At 41.7% G+C, this 13753-nt stretch overlaps 1 long non-coding RNA gene across 1 annotated transcript; it reads right to left on the bottom strand.

Annotated features, from left to right (window-relative positions):
* Positions 1-8703: 8703 nt before the first annotated feature.
* On the bottom strand, positions 8704-13175 carry LOC140250690 (uncharacterized). The gene is made up of 3 exons (XR_011903239.1): positions 13040-13175; positions 9505-9588; positions 8704-8838 (listed from the first exon to the last, which is right to left on the bottom strand). It is a non-coding gene; the product is annotated as an uncharacterized lncRNA (long non-coding RNA).
* Between the last annotated feature and the right edge of the window lie 578 nt (positions 13176-13753).

Here is a 13753-nt window from a genome sequence, read left to right as displayed (position 1 = left end):
ATTTATCACACACAGTCTTTACAAGCTTTGCTCACGTCAACAAAGATAATTCCCCACACCAAACTCATCACCACAAAGTTGAGCAATTTACATAATAAGTTGTACAAAACCAGGAGTCCCATCAAGCTTACAAAAGACTACAACCCTTATAGGATGTCTCCCACTGAATATCACTTCTGTGCAATGCTGAACCCTAGGGGGTACCTCAGCGTGACTTGCCTGCTTATCTCAATGATGGCAGCATCTCCCTTCTGAATGACAGAAGTCACTTTTACAGTGAGGTGGCTGTATAGGCCTAGCATATTGCTTTGGCAGTGTCTGCTCACTAGAAATCTTCTTAAGCATCCCTTGAACTGAGAGAGACAGAGAGAGAAGGGAACACTCATCAGGGGTTAGAGCTATGAATCAGATAAATAAGAGAAGAGAGAATTGACAAACAGCCAAAATTCTTCAGCCAAATAAAAAGAATATCAAAAGCATAAAAGCAGTATTTTGCCTTTGGCAGAACCCTTAATTAAAGGAACGTTTCATCTACCTGACTCAATTAGTTTGCCTTCAGTGCTACCGTATCTGGCCCCACTGCATAGATTGCCCTGTTCCTGACACACTAAAGATCACTCCTGTTGTCTGTGACTTTTCCTAGAGCACTATATGCTTAAATACTTGAGAAGTGACACATGCTGCGCAGACCACAGCCATTGCTTGCACACAGAATCATCCAAGCTGCCTTCTTCTATGCCAACTTCTCATAACTGTTTTAGGAGAACAAATGTAAAAGGAAGAGATGGGCATCAGGGCTGTCCTTTGACCATGTTAGCAGCTCCTCCACTACCACTGAACTGGCTGAAGGTGGCAAGGAGCAGTGCCCAGCAGTGTTCATTTCTGGCATGTGCTATATAGTACTACAAGAAGTACTTTAATACTATGGTGGATTAAAATGTATTATATGGATATCTTCTGGCTCTCAAAGAGTTTAACAAAATAGTTAAGAAGTCACCTTATACAATGCAGTGCAGCTGCAACTAAGCCAAACCAAGTCCTCATTCCTCAAATTCCCAGCTGTTTCCTTGCGACTACTGAAATACTGTCTGAAAATGAAAAGGTGTATTTTTTTTTGTGATACCAACAGAACAGAAATACCTTCCACTGCAAGGAGTCCCCTGAGCATGCAGTGCTGTCCTGAAATAAGGTCAGTCATCTCCCACTCTGTGAACTACACTGAGAAGTGGGAATCTTGTGGCTGATAATACCTGAACCATTATTTTAAAGATAAAGATGCTTAACGTACAATAACAAGGCACATAATGAATGTCCAAATGAACAACATTTTCTTCAGTTTTATATTCCCAGAAACACAGAGAATAATGGCCACTAAGTCAAGTCATTCTATTCTAAAACCAAAAAGAAAAGCTAAAAAGCCCAGAAACACTCATTGGTTTCAGATCATTGCTTTGAATTCAATTAAGCTTAACTTCATCGGTGCTACATGAAAAGGGTGTGCAGTTTACCCTTGTATTTCATTCTGAATAGATGAACAAGCTTGCCCTTGTAGAAATGAAAGTAGAAAAAGAAAGAAAGAAGGCACATATAAAGAACTTTTTCTAGAATAATGAAATCATCACACTTAGGAAGCACCCCCCTCATTCAGGTACAGACATTCCATGCCCTTGCAAGCAACCATAAACACAAATGCATTTTGTAACCAAATCGGTAAGAGAAAGAACATTTGGTGGACAAATATTTCTTGAGGAGCAACTTCTGCAGATAAAGGGCAGAGCTGCTCCCGGGGAAAAACAGCAGGTATCAGAAGGAGGCAGCCTTGGTGACCCTCCCTACATCCAACCAGCAGTTGGCTACATCTGCAGCTTCAAACACAAAGAACCAGTTTAGTGGGGCTTTGCTCCCGGTCCATTGTGCCCAAATCTGTGCCACTTCCTCCCAGTGGTGAAGGCTAAAAAATAAGTGGCACGTTGGAGCACACAAGAAACAGTTTTGCTAATTAATAGTGAGGAACAATGCCTGTTCAATGCTTTTGTTCCACCATTATGAAACAGTAAGTAACGTGCTCATAAAGAGATGACAGAAGGTGAATTCATCCTTGAAATTACATCCAAACCACTTTCTTTCATGATATACATCACTGGAGATATATGGCCATGTGCTTAAATGTGCTTTCAAGGATGTAAATCTGGACTGAAAACGATGGGATTTTCCAAGCATACAAGTAAGGCAGAGCAATGAGGTGAGACTTGAAAAGACACCCACATTTTTGATCCTTCTTTCTACCAAGCAGGAAGGTATGTTTTGCTATAAGTACATTTAGTGTAATACCAAGAGAAAATTGCCTTGCAGAAAGACAGTAAGCTGGTGAGGACTGAGGTCTGCCTAGCTTGCAACCAGCTCCTGCCTAAAAAAGGGCCTCATGTGGTTCAAATAGAGGCAACTGATAACAAAGGGAATTTTTAGGGCCAGGGACATGACTTAGGAGGAGGAAAGGTTTGCTTAAGAAAATGCAAGTACCTGAGATGCCCAAGATCAGGATCTTGCTTTTGGCATGTTGGGTGACTACAGCTGTACTGGGTGACGGTCTGACAACATCACACTTGTCTTTCTGAAACTGGCCATCTTGCTCCTAGCCCAATATTAAAGGTACTGTTTCCCTAATAAACTCATGCTGGAGGTCCAAGGAATATTTCTCATAACTACAATCTGAAGGATGTATTTTCTGAAAACGAGGAATTGAACAGAATATTTACCTACTGCAGCACATTAATCAATGCAAAACAGGAGCATACCTCCTCACTTCCATTGTGACAAGAGGCAGGTTTCCCTGCCCAGACCATGCTGAGACTTTATTTGTAATAAAGAGCTTCTCACCGCTGGGCTGACATAACACCCCTCTGCCAGCCAGCTGTTAATTACTGACATCCAAGACTAATTTGCTCCTCCTTTTACCTCCCATGCAGAGTAGCTCTCTGCTGTTTGGCTGGCTGCAGCTGTGCTAGTTGAATTGATCTCTGAGTAAGGCTGCTTTCATTTGGCCATTTGCTATTTCTATGTCTTGAAGACGAGCTTCCCTTTCACTCCCTTACCATAACCATTGCTCATTCCAGCTGATCCATAACATGCAGTATCACTTTAGGGGATTTTTCCTCCAAGCTGCAAGATGGGAGAAGCACCGCTGGGCATGGAGATGGGATGGTGCTATCTGAGCCTCCTTCACAGAAGTACACTGTGATCTAGAAGGTAAACACTATGTGCTAATAGAGCATCAGAAGTGGTGTCTTTTCAGCGGCAATGTTCCTCACAGTAAATATAAATTCAGAGTATGACAGATGATGTATTTCATTAGTCAGGAGCTCAGAGGCCTGCTGAAAATAAAGCAACAGCAGAAGAGCTCTTGATACAAACATCTCATCCTTCCCATTAGGAAGCTGATCCACAAACACAACCTATTAATTGCCTTTTGGAGGAAGGGCATTCAGGGGAGCAAACATATCATAATGAACCAATGATGGATCTTGCTACTGGACTAATATCCCTCCAATAGAAAGGAAGAAAGCAGGGACTGTGTGCTGGGCTCTCATCTTGTATGGTCATGCACTCAACACATGCCATTCTGCTTTCAACTCAGTTTGCCTTGGCTGTTAAAATCTTTGGAGGCAGGAAACATTCTCTACACTCCCAATAAAAGCAACGTTAATTGTTTAAAATCAACAGTGAATCTTTCTAAAAACGAGAACTTTGAGAAAAATTAGCCAAAGTCTGGATTTATTTCTTTCTCTTAAAGTGGTATCAGATAACTGAATGCTGTCAATAATTATAGAAAGGAGGTCAGCTGGGCAATGGTCTCACTGCACTCTGGTGGGGAGGTTGAACTCTTCGAGTGCACACTAGTTTGATGAAAACAAATCCTTCCATTTCAGCACAGACCCCGGCGTGAAGCTGAGAAACGAGCGATAGCATCTTATCACCCTGGGCTGGGGGTTGCTTCCCTGAAGTACAGCAGACTGGAAACTGTTACTGATCACTATGATAGAAGCAGGAGAAAACCAGCAAAAAAAAGTCAAAGGCTGCACTGGAGGTAGTCAGAAGAGAAAGTTCACTAACAGTTGACTAATGGGCTCACACAGAATGAAATTTATTCTTATGCTCTTCTTGTTCTGCAGCAGGAAATTGATAGCTCACTGCCTGCATGCACAGCAGCTCCTGGTAGAGCTACTAAGAAATGAGATAAGAACTGTGAACAGAATTAGCAGTTACAGTGTACAATTCATCACACGAGGGATGAAAATATTCCTCTCTAGCATTTCTTTGCTTAGGAATAGGGGGAAGAGAGAGAGAGGACTTCCAATAAATGCTCTTTATCTCCTTCCCTGTGTCCCCATTTGTTTGTTTTCTTTCTCAGTCCTCAATTCTTAGCTGGCATGAGAAAGGCAGCAGATGATGTAAAGATCCCTGTATTCCTTCAGTGCATCACATTCATAAACATCTCACATATCTAAATCTTCACGTTAGCTGCCTGGCAAAGAACTGCCCTAAGCTAGCCCGGAAGCTGTAAAAGCAACGATTCTTAACAGTGGTAAATGGAGGTCAAGATACATTTGCAGTAGAATCAATGCCCACTGCTATCAAATAGACTTATGACATCGTTACTTACCAAAATGTCCAGGAGCTAAATCAACTGGGACAGTCCTGAGATCTGGAGATCTCAGCAGCCTGCTCTGACAGATGTGCAAATTATACACACAGCTGTTTCCCAGCAGGATCTGGCAAAATGCAGAATTCTAGTCCTGCGTTTTCCCCCCACAGAAAAGCAGAAATTTACTCAAAGGCTTTAACAATTTAGAAGGAAAAGTGCCATTGGCACCAAGTACTTGAAGGAATTACAGGAATCATATTTTTCAAGCATTTCGTTGTTCATAACCAGGTAGGACTAGGCATCCCTACAACTTTCACTGAGTCTTCAGGCTAGAGGTTCAAAAATGCTTTTGCATTGGAGTCCAAAACAATTTAAGCATCTGCAAATAGACAAGGCTTACAGACTGTAAGGAAACTTATGCATCTAACAGTACCAACAAAAATCAGTATTTTTCCAAAACACTGATATCCCACCTACTACTTTGACAGAATAGTGCTTTATCGAAACAACCCCACTGATTTTCCTTGCTTTAAAAAACAACACTAAAATGACAGCATGTTTTGAGCCAGATCTTGGGATTTCATCATCCAGCTTCGCCAACTGAAGCGTTTCAGAAAGGATCCAGATTGTCAAGCTTCAGAGCAGCATAATTGTTCCTCTGAAAAAAAAAGCTAAGTATACTTGCAGATGCTCAAAACTGAGCACTGCTGTGAATTCTGCTGCATTCCCAAACCTTTAACACCATATCTGAGCAATCTGGAATGTCAAACCCCACCCGTCAGCACCAAATATTTTTCTAAGTGCAATCAAACATAAGGTAACAATTGGTTCTAGGGCTCCTGCACAGAGAAGAAAATATGTATTGAACCTGAACATTACATTCGTACTGACTGCAAAAGCCTCAAAAACAATCCTATTAAAAAAAATCCATTACATATAAATTTTGGGGGCCACTTAGAGGCAAAATGCATTAATCTAGGATGGTAAAATAATGCAGTATAAGAAATGGCCTTGTGGTGCAAATCCTGCACAGGTCATTTATGGCACATTGCCCAGTGTGCTTAGATCTTCAGCTGTTAATACTGTTTACCAAATCACCCTAGTCCTCCAGGAGCATCAGGTCAACCTCTAGAGCTGACACCCACTACTCTGAAACACCTCCCCAGACATCAAGGAAAGCCATAAAAAGATGTTTCTCAACTCACTGTGGACAGTGAGAGAGAGTCCTCAGTTATGGTTTCTCACATGCATTTCAAGCCCCATTGCCTGTCTGCTGTATTTCTTTCTCCTCTTACCTCCCAGTATAAACAGGTATTTTCCCTCCATGACAGCCAATAGGTGACTGCTTGTGTGAGGGAAAACACTGCTTTGCTTGGGAGACATAGAATCTGCCTAAGAACAGAAGAAGAGTAAAGTGTCAGGAAGATTTAGGAGATTAAATTCCAGGGCGATTATCTCCTGAAAAATAAATTCAGGTCATTTATATATCCTATCAATTTATGACAGATAGACAGGCCATCTAAAGAGAAAAACCTTTTAATTTAAATAGAAGGTTTGCCTCCAGGGAGGGCCAGCCAGCTGGTATTTTGTATTTCTAGCACATTTGTCACTAGTGTTTTCTTTGAAGCTTTCACTTCTCCGTTGTCGGCAAAATTACTGTCACTGTTCAGTACACGTAACACATCTCGCACAGATCCATTCTGCACAAACAAAAGGGACTGTCACATCTGAAATAGCTGCCCTTGCAAAAAGGGCCCGGTAGGAAAACTGGATACGATTGGAAAGTAGCACTAAAAACAGTTTGGTTACAGCTTAGTTGCCCATAATGAGGTAAGCTGGTATTTTTTTTTCAGAACACTTACGTGAACCAGCCTTTCATATTTTAATAAGCAGGTGCAGAAAGAAAGAATTAAAACTTTCCACTTTGTTTGGATGCGTTTAAAAGTGCGTTGCAAAGGCTGCACGATGCAGTCATAAGGTTTAAAATTACAGCTTTGGGAAATTCATTTCCAGGCATTCAAAGGGGGCTCCAAATAGCTTGCTTTGGGTGTCTGAAGTCTGTCATATGCCTTTTTCCTCCCACTGTTCCAGTATCTCCTAGAGATCTGCATCTCCCCAGTCATTTCTATACTTTGTAAACCTCTGTTAGACAAACTGTCGTCTTATTCACTGCTGCAGATCCCATTCCCCAGACACAGATATTAAGCATTTGCAAGTGGGGAATAATAATAGTAAAGGCTGATTTCTGAAGATCTGAAAGCCAGAAAATCACACAATACATTAACTTTCTTTTTCCTTGTGAATTGGCTGAATCTTAGTGAATGCTGGATCAACATCCAGCCACTTCAGATGAGTAGGATCAGAATGTCAGGCTGTTGTTTCCAGAAGGAGGCAGTTTTTAGCAGCAGTCTTTTCATGTCTGCTTTTCACTAAATATTGTAACTTATGTTGAAATGGCTTCTGTAAAGGTGCACGGTATAAACAGATGGCATTTGTCATTTTAGAGAAGGGCAGTGGAAAAACAGACATCAGCCAATATACCAACTACTGAAAACTACATAGGAGTAAACTTCTGTTCTATTTTGCTTTTACAGGGGCAAGTACAAAGATGAAATCCAGAGAAGCCGTCAGGACAGGCTCTGTTAGCACCTCTTAAGACTAAATACTTATCGATTTCAACAAAGAATTTGCCACATTTAGGATGATTTTTGTGCTGTTAGCAGGTCTGATGGGATAACTGGATTTCTGAAGCTGAAAGCTGATGCCTAGGGATAATTCACAGAAAAAAACCCAGAGCTTTTGAAGTCTTACAGCCTCTCTTAAGGCTGTAAGTGAAGACAAAGGCAGGTACCTTTGTAATGCAGCACAAAAATCTGTCTTCATACACCATCAAACATCATCTCCAGTAAGATATTTAGGAACATCTAAAGCTATTTTGCAACAGCTTATATGAGAAATGGACTTCAAGCTTTTTGAGCCCAACAGATTAAGTTGCTTCGCTCAGTTTGGCAAAGCTACCTGATCAAAGTAAGGATCAAGAAAAGGCAGCATTATTTAAAATTGAACTTCACCTTCATTCTTGTATCTTCCACACTAGCCAGCTGCGATTTTCCATCGTGGAGCTCTCATTTTAATATCCTCAGGGTTAAGCAAAGCGTGGAACTATTCAGTAAATGAATTAATGTTGCAGGAGTCATTTTCAGTCTCATATCTCCTAGACAGCAAAATTCTTGAAAACTAGTACAGTGTCAGTGGCTAATGATTGCTGGGAAACACATGGATCCATCTGAGCTACAACCACAGTCCACTTTTGATAAGGTTTATCAGCTTTCCTCAGGTCCAACTGAATACAGCTTGGAGGACAGGATAAAGCATAAAGGATCACTCTCTTTTGTTTTCTTCCCCTTAAGAAGGCAAGCACCGCACACAAAATAAGAGCTCCCATTTCTGTGAATCTTTTTCTTTTGTGGCAAAGGCAAATATATTTTCTCAGACTGATTAATATTTCAGTTACTTTTATCTGTACTCTCAGTTGCTGTTGAAAACTCATGACTTTCTTTCCTGTTCTGGGCTATATGTACTGAAGCTCTAATGAGAAAGCTCTCATTCTTGAAAGAGAACGAGGGGATGGTCTCATTTACTCTACCTCTGCACTTGTTATCTAGGTGTCTGTTCAACAGCCAGTGCTGAGAACAACACTGACCTTGAACCATATGTTTGCAGCAGCAGAGATCTGAGGTTACAGAAGGAATTATATCCCACAGCGAGTCTTTGAGGGAGCTCCTCATCTGCCCTCCTGTTCTTGGCTGTCCTGCTGAGAACGCATTAGCACACTCCCCTCCTAAGAACAGCAGGTAACAACCGCTGTCTCAAGTCAAAGCTCCTCTTCATCCTTCACTTGTGCCCACAAACAATTTCCAGGCATTTGAAGAAAGACCAACAAATTCCTACAGAGACCAAACTTCATAATGAAGAGAATACCTTATTCACCAGTGACTGCTCAAGGAATCTTATTTTGCAACTAGTGTTGAGGATCTTATGAATCAAAAATAAAAAAAGCAGGGAAATACGTTCCATCTTTGCCAACCCTTAAGGTTGCAAAATCTTTCCACTGCATGCTCAATTTCAGACTTTTCAAAGGATGGTGATTGCTCACAGCTCCCAGTTTCAGTGCAGCCCGCAGGACACCTCAGGTCCTGTAAAAGCAAAGCACGTTTCCTTTATCCCTCTCCAACATATGCTCATCATAGCCAAGAATGATCTTAAAACTTGTTGAGAACTAATTAGATGTGAAGCAGCAATCACAAGGAAACAGCTGCTGTAACTCTGACCATTCAGTGTGCTGCCTTTTATTATAGCTTGCGTTTCAGCTCTGGCACACATAACATCAGTTTCCTCAGTCCTCCTCCCCACGCTGAGGCTCCCTTTTTATTTTATTTTTCTTCTTGGAAAATAAGTTTTTCAGCATTTTCATTTTCCTTTCTGTGAATTGAACAGGCTTGGATCAACCTGCTGGTGCCAGATGCACTGTCTGAGGGATGCTTCAGTGATAAATTCATAGCTACATTCTCTGAAACGAGGTCAAAAGGTGTGGCAAGAGGTACCACAAGCAGACCTGAAGGCATATGGGTCTGTCTTGCTAGTGGTGCAGCAAAGTGCTCTTATCCATGCCAAAGCCTCCTTTTTGATCATTATTTGGCAGTACCATCCTATCTGCTGGAAGATGTCACTTCTAAGGCAGAACATTTTCAGTTGCTGCAATCATCCAAGGGAGCAGAGGGAGCAAAGCCAATATAAACCATTTTTTCATAAAGAGAAATGAAATGAATATGCAACTTCTTATTTCTAAGCGAATTCCTTACCATGAATCATGAGTGCATTACTGCAGCCTCAGTGCTGTTAGGACTTGGCAGAGATCCCTCATGGGTCCTTCTGGAGGACAAATCCTGAGGAGAGGGACACCGAGTCATAGGAGAGATATGATTTACAAAGCTCATATTTCTCACATGCAATGCACAACAAATAGTTCCATCCTATAGCTCCAGCTTCAGCATGGGCACTAGCTTGCTGGGGTAGGTTGTATTGCTTATCTACCTGCTACTCCATGTCATGTTCTCTAATGAACATGCTTTATACTTTGTTCAGTTTCTGTCCCCAGCTGCTGTCAATAAGCAAAGTATTATTGATGTTCTTGAGAGAGCCAGGCTGTGCGTGCTTAGGCCATGAGTGCAAATAAGGGCAAAAAGGGCTTGCTGGGCAATGGCCTGCTATTCTGTATATCACAAAGAGCAGTGGCTGGCAGAAAGTATGAGAACAGGCACTTTGTGATACCTTTCTCACCCTCCACTAATTCTTGGTGGAATTATACCTCATTGTCACCAAAGAAAGGTGTCAAAAATATCAAAACAGGTAATACCCTTTGAACAAGCAAAGGTGAGAGTAGCATTAAGCCCACTGCTCTGTTCATGAAAGAGTTAAGCATTCATTGCTCCAAAAAGCTCCTTCACCAGGTCTATACACCTTTCTGTAGGATACCTGAATGGCCGCCAGTCCTTAGGGAAAATGAGATGTTAGCATCTAATACTGAAAAGTAATGCTATCACATTTCAAGTATGTTGTTCCTCATGAAACCAAGGGAAGGAAACTGTATTATTTGCTTACCATTTCCTTTCTCTTAGCTGAAGAACAGGAACTGTTAAAATTTGAAGGCAAACCCTAGTGCTCTCACTTGCACCTCATTAGAAAAGGCATTACATTTATGAAGAGGTATAAAATCTGTCTAGTTAGTACTAACCAGGAATTCATATCTCCCTAGCCTGTTTCAGTGTAGGCATATGTACATGCTCATGCTGAGTTCAGGCTGCAAAAGCAACAGGAACTTGGAGCTCCATAACATTGGGTCCAAGTAGAAAACTGTTTTCTATCAGGTCAGCACCTGAATACTGATCAACTCCAGTCCTCATGTGTGTGTTCACCATGAATAGCAAAGTATCTTGTACATTACATGTGCCTGGCATCTTTAAGCAGCAGAAATTTGCCTTTTGGCAAGATAAGACATGGCTGTTGGTGCTTGAAAAAGAGCAAAACTTTGGATGAATTCAGACTGTTTGTTCCAAAGCTGCACCAAAGCCACACCCCAAGAGATGCTGAACTCCTGAAGCTCTGACTGACCTCCTCTTTGTTATTAAACAGTGTTGTTGATGGTGCAGAACTGCAATGTTACTTATAACTTCGTTAAAGCCTTTATGATGTCTGGTTAGTTGCAGCCTACCTGTAACCCAATCACTGTACACACGAGACCAAGCGTTCACTGTTTGTTGATAATACTGTCTCATTTGATGATCAGTCTCCCAAGCACCCTTATTCCAAAATTAAGCAGGAATACCGCTGTATGAGTTGCTTCTGTGTAGTTACAAGCTCAACAGTTTACCAGTGCATTACCTGTTGAACATGCCTCAGATTTTTCAGCTAATTAATTCCCTATTCTAATTTTAACCTAATAAGTACTGATAATACAGATCAAGAATGTGGAAGGCTTTCAGGTTGCATAAAGCACCTTCAAGAGACCAAAGGGATTTTCAAATGCACTTAGCCAGAAATTGCTCTTTGGAGCAGATATCTGTCTGCAGAATGACTGCTCTGAAGAGACTCCTGTAGTAAGGTAGAATAGCTGGCTACTCTTCAAGGATGCCCTCCTGAAAGCACAAGAGGTCTCCATCCCTCTGAATAAGAAAGTGGGCAGACAAGGTAGGAAACCGGCATGGCTCAGCAAGGTAAATTTTAAAGAACTGGTTTCAATGGATGAAGAGAAAGCTGAGGTACTGAATGAGTTCTTTGCCTCAGTCTTCATTGGCAGCCAGGATTCTAGTCTTTCTCTTGTCTCTGAGCCCTGCATCCCCAAACCTCTATGTGGGGACCAGGGAGGTAAATCCCTCCCCACTACAAGGGCAGAGCAAGTCTGAGAGTTCCTCATGAGACTGAATGAGTACAAGTCTGTAGGGCCAGATGTCATGCATCCCAGGGTCCTGAAGGAGCTGGTTGAGGTGGTTGCCAAGCCGCTCTCCATCATATTTGAGAAGTCATGGCTGTCAGGTGAGGTCCCAGATGACTGGAGGAAGGCTCACGTCACTCCCATATACAAGAAGGGGATCAAGAAGGACCCAGGGAACTACAGGTCGGTGAGTCTCACCTCTGTGCCTGGGAAGATCATGGAACAGATCCTCCTGGATGATGTGCTCAATCACATGAGGAATAAGCGTGTGATCCGAGACAGCCAGCATGGCTTCACCAGGGGAAGGTCATGCTTAACCAATTTTGTGGCCTTCTATGATGGAGTGACGGCATTGGTTATTGAAGGGAAGGTGACCATCGTCATTTACCTGGACTTGAGCAAGGTCTTCAACATGGTCCCCTACCACATCCTTATCTCCAAATTGGAGGGATGTGGATTTGATGGGTAGACAACTCGATGGATAAGAAATTGGTTGAAAAGCCGCAGGCAGAGGATGATGATCAATGGCTCTATGTCCAGGTGGAAGCCAGTAATGAGTGGTGTCCCCCAGGGGTCTGTCTTGGGACTGGTGCTCTTTAAAGTCTTTATCAACGACATTGATGATGGAATGGAGTGTACACTCAGCAAGTCTGCTGATGACACCAAGCTGAGTGGTGCAGTTGACACCATTTCAGGGATCAGGTAGCTGGTGCCCCCATCTGTAACTCCCTGGGGAGTCTGTAAGCCAGCATTTGACCCATAATAAGCAATAAGGCACCAATATGATCTCATTAACCATCAACAATGAGACATCCTGCCTTGCTGTGGTGCTGACTGCTGTGGCTTCAGGATCAGCTGATTTCAGGGTCAGACAGGGCGGAGAAGTTTTATGTGTGTTAATAAAAGCCAATAAATGAAAATAAACAACTAAATAAAAGAAAGATTATATTGGCCTGCTCTGTAAATATTTAATTCTGTCCTGGCAAATGGACCAGCTTCAGTGTGAGGGAATGTGAGGACCAACCCTCCCAAGTAACCTGCAGCCTTGCTGTTTTATGGCACTTTTCTGCATTTACCTGTTGTCTCCCCATCATAAAGCCAGCTGGCATTCACTGGCAGGTGAATTTCCCTTGTATTTCCTCCATAAGGAAGAGAGAGACTTTATTTACTTACTTTGTACAGCTCCCTGCCATCTAATCAAAGAGACAAAAATCCTTGCCTTACAGGTATATCTGTTGGCTGTTTTAAGAGCTCAAGAAGAGCACTTATTTTTCTCTTGGAACCTCAACCTTTTCACCTTTTGTTTTTATTTTTCTTCATCCGGTGTGTCATTTCTCCACTCCCCCTTCCTATTGCAAATGCCATTCAGACTTTTCCTTACCCATTTACCCTCCCAAACGACTCACCTTCTTTGCAGACTAATCTGGAGGAGCTGCCTCTCACGTTCACAATTCACTGGGTTCCCCAGGCTTCATTTATTTTGATGACTAGCATAAATTCAAACGGGCAGGGTGCAAGCTGAGTCAACCAGGGATCCATCTCATGCCTTTGCAAAAGATTTTGATGAGAGATTTTGATGAGCCTGAACTGTTTTAAAGAAGTTACTTAACATTCACCTATTAGTGCTCTTTGAAAATTTAGATCTCCAGCAAAAACAGACAACATTTTTAACATTGTTCATTTTGTTTTAGCAGATCCCATCCATTCCAAACGGGTTTATAATGGAAAGATCTGTGTTATCTGGTCCTGGAAACAGATATTAGTGTGGTTTATGAGAAAACAAACAGCAGGTGAAAACAGGACCAAAATCACTCTCACAAGCAAGCAATGGGGCTTGAGCCATTACAAATAATTGCACTCAGTCTTGCATTACTTTTCTGTCAATTGGTTTTCCTATGGGGAAGGATTTAGGATATGTTCTGTAATGACACTAAAAGTGAACATTAACAATTAATGCAATTCATTATCACACTATTTTAAAGTGAGTACTAATTGTTTTTTGATGGGTATCTAGGCTCACCAAATTGAGTAACTAACAGCAACTTACCTCTTTGTGGTACTTAGCATTTACTGAAATAAAAATGCACTACTCTAAAATTTATGAGAATTGATTTTAATGT

The sequence above is a fragment of the Excalfactoria chinensis genome, chromosome 3 (genome assembly GCF_039878825.1).
Source record: "Excalfactoria chinensis isolate bCotChi1 chromosome 3, bCotChi1.hap2, whole genome shotgun sequence".
In the NCBI taxonomy this organism is placed as follows: domain Eukaryota; kingdom Metazoa; phylum Chordata; class Aves; order Galliformes; family Phasianidae; genus Excalfactoria; species Excalfactoria chinensis.
The sequence above is the reverse complement of the archived record's forward strand: the minus strand, read 5'-3'. Positions and strand labels throughout refer to the sequence as shown.